Source organism: Canis aureus, chromosome 8, assembly GCF_053574225.1.
Source record: "Canis aureus isolate CA01 chromosome 8, VMU_Caureus_v.1.0, whole genome shotgun sequence".
NCBI lineage: Eukaryota > Metazoa > Chordata > Mammalia > Carnivora > Canidae > Canis > Canis aureus.
In genome coordinates this window covers 16494560-16503183 of record NC_135618.1, presented here as the reverse complement: position 1 = coordinate 16503183, position 8624 = coordinate 16494560, and the positions used below count along the sequence as shown (strand labels likewise).

At 54.4% G+C, this 8624-nt stretch overlaps 1 long non-coding RNA gene across 1 annotated transcript; it reads right to left on the bottom strand.

Moving 5' to 3' along the window:
* Positions 1-265: 265 nt before the first annotated feature.
* On the bottom strand, positions 266-7058 carry LOC144318387 (uncharacterized). Its single transcript, XR_013384262.1, has 2 exons — positions 6944-7058; positions 266-610 (listed from the first exon to the last, which is right to left on the bottom strand). It is a non-coding gene; the product is annotated as an uncharacterized LOC144318387 (long non-coding RNA).
* Between the last annotated feature and the right edge of the window lie 1566 nt (positions 7059-8624).

The following is an 8624-nucleotide window of genomic DNA, read 5'->3' as shown; positions in this document are numbered from 1 at the left end:
AGTTTCCTCATCGACGGAATGAAAGATATGTGCTTGTCAACCCCCTAATATCAATAAGATAAAAATATAGACAGCATTATTCAAATGTGAGATGTCGACAGCGTCAATATTTCAAACTCTTAAAATGAGGGTAGCACACACCTTAAACTAATACACTGTTGTATGTCAACTGTCTCTCAATAAAATTGGAAGAAAAAAGAGGGTAGTCATTCTTTAACAGCACACGATGATCTCTACATAACAAAACCAGGCATTTAGATAAGACTTTTCTTTATATTTTTGGTAGCAAGATGTATTTCGAGGCAATGGGATGTCTGGCTTGGTTTTTAGTTAAAGGGATGGTTTCCACAGTCTCCCAGGAAGAAATCTTTACAAACCGACTGACTTCCACCAAAACCAAAGACACAGACAGGCTGCCGTGCAGAGATCCATTGCACCCAGATGGTACAGCGATGTTTCTCGAAGGGAAGGGGCCTGTGTGAAGCCCCCTCGGGACAGGGGAGGAAGCCGAGGTGCCCCCATGTTCAGCCCCGGTGGCAGGGCTACATCATGAACCTCTCTCTTCGGGAGTCCCAGAGAAGACAGTAAGCCATTCACCCTCTCTTCCTTTCTACTGAGGAGACAGAGGACACTGTAGCCCATAAATGAAGAAAAACAGGGCCGCCTGGTGGCTCAGTTGGTCAAGCATCTACCTTGGCTCGGGTCATGACCTCAGGGTCCAGGGCCCTGCTTTGGGCTCCCAGCTCCGCAGGGAGAGAGCCTGCTGCTCTCCCTCCCTCTGCGCTCCCCCACCTGCCCCCCGCCACTCGCTTGTGCTCTCTCTCTCTCTCTCTCAAATAAATAAAATAAAATTTAAAAATGAAGGAAAACACCAGCTTGGGATTAGGGAAAACACCTTTCTTTCTCTTAATCCCAAACACAGTGAGAAAAGCTGGCACTTTCTCCGGTCTGTGGGACCAGCCTGGTGGAAGGGGGGCGCGCGGCTTGGGCGGGAGCCCGCAAACAGCCGTCTGCACCTGCACCCCGAGCCTGTGTTACCTGCCGAGAGGGCACCGCAGAAGCCTAGGGTCCCTAATCTTCACCGCAACCCGTCGAGGTGGGTAGTAGTGTTCGCATCTTACCGAGCAGGGGACTGGGGCCCAGGAAGCGAAGCGACTTGCCCGCGCACCCAGAGTCAGAGCCGGACTCAGACAGCCCAGGCCTGCAGAGACGGCCCCCGGGTTCTCGTAGGGGCCCCGGGCCCCCGCCTTCTCCTTCCGCGCGCTCTCACCGCCCTGTCTGGGGCGTCCTCGTCCTCACAGCTCAGGCTAATGCGGCTGAAGCCTCCAGCACCTTCCCTGGCCTGCACCCCTAGGACATGAGGCTTCCTAGTTCAAAGAGGGCTTGGGGGGCAGCAAAGGCACTGCCTGTGCTCCCAAGGCACTTCCCCAGGCCTGGGGGCCGGGAAGGCGGATCCAGGCCTCAAGTGTGCCCACCGCGCAGAGGAAGGTCCGGGGCCAAGCTCCACTGCTGACTCTGCAGAATGGGGAGGCGGCTGCAGGGCGGAGGGGGGGGGGGGTACCCCGGATCCGGCCTAAGCCAGCGCCCCAGGGCCAACACCAGCCAAGAGGCCTCGGAGAAAGGGGCTGCGCGCCCACTGGCGGAGCGAGGGGGACCACCCCGGGGGCGCCCAGAGAAGCCAGGTGTCCCGACGGGGCCAGGCAACCGGCCAGGTGTCCGCGGTGATGCCGACGGGAGGGAACAGCAACGGACTCTGGAGGAGGAAACCTTTGCTGCGGCTTGGGAGGCCGCGGGATCCGGGCTGGGGCGGCGCTCCCCGACCCGCCTCCAGGGGGCGCTCGCGCGCCGCGGGGCTGCACCTGCGGAGCGTGGGGCTGCACCTGCGCGGAGGGGGGACCTGCACCTGCACCTGCACCGCGGCCAGCGCTCGGGGCCGCCCCGAGGCGCCCACCGAGCAAGCAGAAGCGCATCACGTCTGCAGCCTTCCAAGGGAGGACCCGGGGGGGTACACTCGGCCCCCCACGCCCCTGGAAGGATGCGGCTCGAAGCACGTGAATCCTCACTGACACGGGGCGGGGCGGGGCGGGGGCGGCCACCGAGGAGGCCCTAACACCTCGGTCCTCTGGGGTTTACAAGGCCGGGCCGGTGGACCCTAAAACCAAATGGGGTACGACTCCCTCGGCCGGCGGGACATCGCCAGGGCCTTCCCCGGAGAGAGGCCGTGCTTCCGCTGGGCCGCAGGGCGGCGAGCGGGGGAAGCTAAGGCGGCGTGGAAAGCCCCAGAACCCGGCTCGGCGGCCGGTCCTGCCGCCTGCGACCGCGCCTCGGGCCGCGAGGATGTGCCTGTGGCGCCACCTAGTGTCCGAGGCGCAGACAGCGCCCCGGCGGGAGCCCGGGGACCTCGCCCTGAACCCCGCGGACCGGTAAACACCCTCCTCCGGCCGCCCCCAGAGCCTCCCAGGCCCCGCTCCTGCTGCCACCAACCCTAAAGAGGAAATCTGCCAGAGTAAGTGGAATAAGTGACGCTCCCTTTCAATGAGACGTCCATGAGGTGATGTCTGGTTTCTCCTAAATACAATGGCAAGTCGATTATTAATTCATCCAGAAAAAATATAGATGCTGTCATCGTATAAACACGAGTCCCCAGCAGAACTGAGCCTCAGCCCATCTGGAGGAGCCTTCTGAGAGGCACTGCATTAGAATTCTGGGCGGGACAAAGAAGCCTTCCTTTTCATTTAGCGGCGAACTGCAGCCCTCCAGGGATCGCCCGGCCTGACGGAAAGAATAGAGACCTGGGAGCCAGGGTACTAGGGCTCCGGCGTTGGCTCTGCCTCCAATTACATGTGTGACCTTGACCAGGGGCAAACAGCCTTCACCTCTCACAACAATGCTGTGAGGTTCGGATTATTATTTCCACATGACAGAGGAGGAAAGAGGGGCTCGCGGAGGTTACCCAAGGTCAGACAGCTGGCCAGTGCCAAAGGCAAGCTTCAGACCCACGTCTGCTGAACTCTGAAGAGCACACTCCTCTCACAACCCGTCAGATGCCTCCGTGCCCTGGCCTGGCCTCCTCACCTACAGTCTGGAGGGGCTGAGCCAAGTCATCACTCGGGCCCTTCCAGGTGCAGCAAACTCCCATCTGAGGTCGCTCCGGTCCCTGAAAACCCCCTTCTAGTGCTCACAAACCCCACAGGGATAACAAAAGGACCTTTTTTTTTTTTTTTTTTTTTTTATGATAGTCACAGAGAGAGAGAGAGGCGCAGAGACACAGGCAGAGGGAGAAGCAGGCTCCATGCACCGGGAGCCCGATGTGGGATTCGATCCCGGGTCTCCAGGATCGCGCCCTGGGCCAAAGGCAGGCGCCAAACCGCTGCGCCACCCAGGGATCCCCAAAAGGACCTTTAAAAAGGATTTATCCACCTATAAGGACCATGGGGTTTCATTTTCAGCTGTGGGCAAGAAGACGCCAAAACAGGCGTGCTAGAGCATCAAGCCTCCTTTAGAAACTAGGGCCGGGCCGTGGGAACGAGGAGACTCTCCACACAGGGCATTGAATGACAACTTAGGGATCCAGGGCAGAAACCAGAGCTGCAGGGCGCTGCTTATCTCTTGAGCCACCGGCCTCCCAGGGGATAATTGCCTTCTGATAATTGTTTGGACTTGATAAATACAAGAAATCAGGCAGCCAGCAGTTTATCTGGCTACCAGTTCAGATCTGGACAGAACTAGATTAAGGAGTCAGGCACATTTGCAATAACCTCAAAGATAAACCCCTCGTATCTGAAGCAGTTTATCTCCTCCTCGAGGGTCATGTTGCCCAGTAACTGCCACCTCCAAAAGAAGGAAGAGAGAGATGCGCCAGAGGGCTCCAGAGCAGCCTGGAGCCCTGTCTCCCTGCTAATCCTTACAGGTCGCCAGCCTGAGAGCAGAGGCGGTGGCACTCTGCCTTGTCTGGAAAGCCCGGGGAAGTAGGTTGTCAAAGTGGGAACTAGGCAATTAGGCCCCAAAGCCAAGGTCACCTGACCCCAAGGTCAATGGTTTTCTCATGGCTATTCCTCTATCGCAGAGGGACAAGCTAAAGGAGCCCCAACTGTCACCAGCAGAGATAAGACCAGGAACTACACGCTCAGATCTGGGACCCTGCTGAGCCACACACCACCTTGTGACCAGAGGCCAGTTAAAGCTCCTCTGGACCTCAGTTTCCTCAACTCTAAACGCAGGGCTTGGTGCTAAGTAATCTCAGAGACCCCACTGAACCACTTTGTGGACCTGAATCCAATCAGCAGGTACCCTTCGGGGTTTCACTGAAGTACCATCTCCCTCACTTGCTTTCGTCCTCCATCCCCTTGCCAACCTAAACTCCTCTCATTCCCGGGGGGGGGGGGGGTGGCATATTTCTCTCATTGCGTGGTCACTTCTCTCCATCCTCGAGCTCCTTCCATCAGTTAGCAGCTGGCTTAGCAGGTGGCCGAGCAGCGCTGTAAGAGCGGCCCTCCTGGAAGGCCCCCGAGCGCTTGGCCTTCGGTGCAGACGCGGATTTCATTTTCCATTCTTTACAAAGAAGTGAGGCCACCTATTGTCCACTCCCTGTTCCCACTCTTCGACCTTCCAATGGGCAGACTCCTCGCCTTCCAGAATATCCTGCTGAAGGACAACAGGACATCTTCTTCGAGCAAGATCACTTGGGGTCAGAAACTGAGCCAGTCTCTCCTGAGCCCCACTCCTCCTCCACACTCCAGTCCTGGAGAAGGGGCTCCACGAGGAAAGCAGTGGGCTCAGCAGGGCAGCGACCAAGAGTCTTCGTCAACTGCCCCAAAGCCCTGGCCTGACACCATCTCCTTTAAAAAAAAAAACAGTTCAGGGGCCTTTGGGGGGCTCATAATTGAGTCATATCCTAGGAAAGAATTTTTTTTTTTAAGATTTTATGCATTCATTAGAGAGAGAAGGAGAGGGCGAGTCGGGGGAAGGACAGAGGGAGAGGGAGAAGCAGGCTCCCCGCTGAGTGTAGAGCCAACGCGGGGCTCGATCCCAGGACCCTGAGATCATGACCTGAGCCGAAGGCAGTTGTGTAACCAACTGAGCCACCCAGGCACCCCGGGAAAGAATTCTTTAAAGAAAGGAATAGAGGACTGTCTTTCCAAGAACAATTTCGCCCTCAAGAAACTCAAAATTAACTAAGATTCTTGTACCTCGTTTTCCCTTTGCTGGTAGAAGAGGACAGGGAAGGAGTACCGCCTTTTACTGGAGAGAGAAGGCCCAGAGGGTAGAGGTAAATCCTTTGTGAAGACAGACTGGTCTCCCTCTCTGAGCGGCCCCCACTCTGCCGGCCCCACCGGAAGCCTTTACGAGGTGCTGGCCCCTTGAGCGGACACCATGTGCTGATGGATTTATCCAGTAGAGGAGATTACAGAACTAGGTGCCAGCAAAGGCTAGCCATCCCAGCCCACTCATCAGACGGCCCCCCGGCCGCCTCCCCCCGCCAGCCTCAGACCTAAGCAAGGGGAGGGACGTAAGATGGGCCCTGCACGGAAGGCCCTCTCTGGCCGCCAGGCCGGAGTGCCATCCCTGGGTGCCTCTGTCGTCTGTCTTCCCTCTGAGCCATGATTCATGGCAGGTATTAGGGAGGAAACAGCGTCCTTCAGTTCTTCCTACCATCTCTCTTATCTTTACAGAGTTCTTATTAAGCGGTATCTTTAAACTTATTTATGTGATGTCCTGCTAGGGAGCAGTGTTGTCAACATGCCACTTTCCATGAGCACTGTATTCAATATAAATAAGAGCCAAATAAATGCCACACTGTCTCCATGCAGAATCTTCTCTGAGCAGGACTGGGAGCCTGGCTATCCACAGAGAGAGCTGATGAGCCCCTAAAGATAATCAGGTCATGGAAGCTGGGCATCTACTGGGCAGATGAGAGCTCGCCTTTCCTCTTCTCGAGCGGTTGTTCCAGGGAAGCCAGCTCCCTGCTGGAGAACCAGCTCCGGAAGTGGGGATGCAAAATCCCAGGCGCTGCCCATTGCCAAAGGGCCAAGCCATTACCCTTCACTTCCTATTTTTGTTAGTTCTTTTTTTGGATGTTGCAAAAGATGCACAGATATAGGTCTTTTACCCTTGTTTTCATACTGAAAATAAATGGGCAGGAGAAGAGGGGAAGGAGAAGAAACTAGCCTTGGAGCACATCAAGGGCCAAGCACTGTGTTGGGAGGTTGGTGAGGGGTCAAGTCCTCCGATCTTGGCCACGTGGGGACAGGGAATGGTCATCATCTTTTCTTTTATGTTTAAATAAATGCACATATTTGGCGATGGCTTGAACCACAACTAGACATGATGGGGAGCCCCCCTCCCAGGGTCTCCGTGTCTTCTCTAAGAACCCCTCTTTCATCTAGTCATGTAGACCATCTTCCCTCCTCCGTTAGTTGATCACGCAGTTCCCTTGGCCGGCAGAACCTTCCCACTCTCCACACCCTCATCTGCAGCCCCTTTCCACTGCTCATGACTCATTTAGACATCATCCTCAAGAAAGCTTCCCTGCTTCTCTCCTGTCCAATTCCATCTGGGTGGGCACCCAGATGCACAGACAGCTTGTATCTCATTTGTCACCACCGTGATGTAATTCTCTGCTTATTTGTCTGCTTCCCCAAGGTACTGCGAGCTCTGTGAAGACAGGGTCTTTTTCATATTTGCATATGAAATGGAGTTCTAGGCTACCGCTTGCCCAAACAACCCCTCTGTATTCTAGGAGAAAGATGCTGCTTTTGGAAGAATGCAGGCCCATTCCTCCTGCCCGCCCCGTACATACGCGATCGGTCTCCAAGCAAGACTTGACCAGGACATGACTGCCTTGTTCAAGTCAGGATGAGACGCTCTTTCCTCCCAGTGGACACAGCCCTACAGAAGCAGCAAGGCTTAGCCAGGGGTACATGAGCTGGATCTCTGCACTCACTTGCCCCCGCCTCCAGGCAACCGGCACCACTGTGCTGGGTGGCCCACTTCTCCTGACCTCTGGTTCAGCTCCCGAGATATCAGGCTGCTTTTCTACCCTGCTTCCTACCACCCCCACCACCTAACCACAGCTGCTTGTGAAGTAAATAGCTGATGTGTCTCCAAAGTCACAATGCCCCATGGAGCCCAATCACAGGAGCCAGGAGAGGGAAGCTGAAGTGGTCCCATTTCTTGCAAGTTCATTGCCGGCCTCCATCCCGGCCTGGACACCGGGGCTCATTTGCATGGCTGGTTTGGAACCTTTGGCAGATGAAAGTGTGCAGATAGTTTTATATGTGTTGCTCATCATTAAACCTCCCCTTCAAGGGTTTCTTGTCGCCTTTGGTTTGTGTCTCAATCTGGAGCAAATTTAAGCAAAGGTTTAAGCCTCTGTGTTTTCTTGGTTTAATTAATAATTCATAATAAAATTTAATCAAGGCGTAAGCTTTTGTGGAAGGTTATAAAACACTTTTATTTGCCCTGGAGATCAGAATGACCACTTTCTAAATCTGTGAAATGATTTCTTTTTTTCCCAAATGAGGAAATTTTACTCTCAACTGTAAATTTCAGCTGTTTGCCATATGTAACCACAGAGAATCTGTTTATTGACTTAGTATATTAGAAGTAGTTAGGCAGGAAGAAAAATAAACCCAAACTCCAGACGGGAGAGGGTACGGGGAAGGAATGAAGAGCTGGAGCTAAGGGTCTCGCAAAACTCTAGCCTCGGAAAATAAGAAGGAGAGATGAATGTCTGAACCTACCTCCCAAAGGAGAGGACAGACAGAGCAACCAGATTGGGAGACAAAGACAATGGCTGCATGGTAACCACAAGCTATTCAAGATCTCCAGAGAAATAAGCAGCAAATGCAACAGGAAAAATGGCACCATGAAAGGATCTCAGACCCTGGAAGGGCTCCCCGGGGTGAGGGTCGGGGTGGGTGGGTGGGGAGCATGGAGCCCTGCTTGTTCCAGTCCAGCGCAGGACAGGTTTCCACCTGCCTGGAATAGCAGAAAGGAATTCTTGCCTAGTGGCAGAGAAAGGATCTAGGCAAGGGGTAACTCAACCCCCATCTGTGGACCAAGCCAAACCACCAGGAAAGCAACTTAGAAATACAGATTCTTGAGCATCCACTTTAAAGGCCTTACAATGCTCTGCAGGTGACTCCGGTGCGACCAGATTTGAGAACCGGTGATCCAGATGACCTTTCAGGGATCAGCACTAACTGTCTGAGATTTAACAAATTAGGGCCAGAGAGGAAGTTGGTGCAGAACTGGGCACCAGCCGCGCATTTAGGGGGTAGTGTATAATCGTGAGTTGCTCTCCATGAGAGTTGCTGTAATAACAACACGCTAGTAAGTGCATGTTACCCCCTTGAGCTGAAAACGGTCCAGAAAGAAGAGGATCATCATCCCCAGTTTTACAAAGGAGAAGATGGCATCTCAGAGAAGTGAAGTGACTGGCCCCAAGCCACACGGCCAGTGAGCAGCAGGGATGGGTCTCTCCTTAGAGCACCCCCAGGAGAGTTGCCAAGTTGTAAATTATGGCCTCACAACATGCTCGTGGCACATGCATCTCTCAGCCCTCAATGTAGCTTGATGACACTAAAATGCAGTTCAGTGAAACTAAGTTGGGGCAAGGGGTG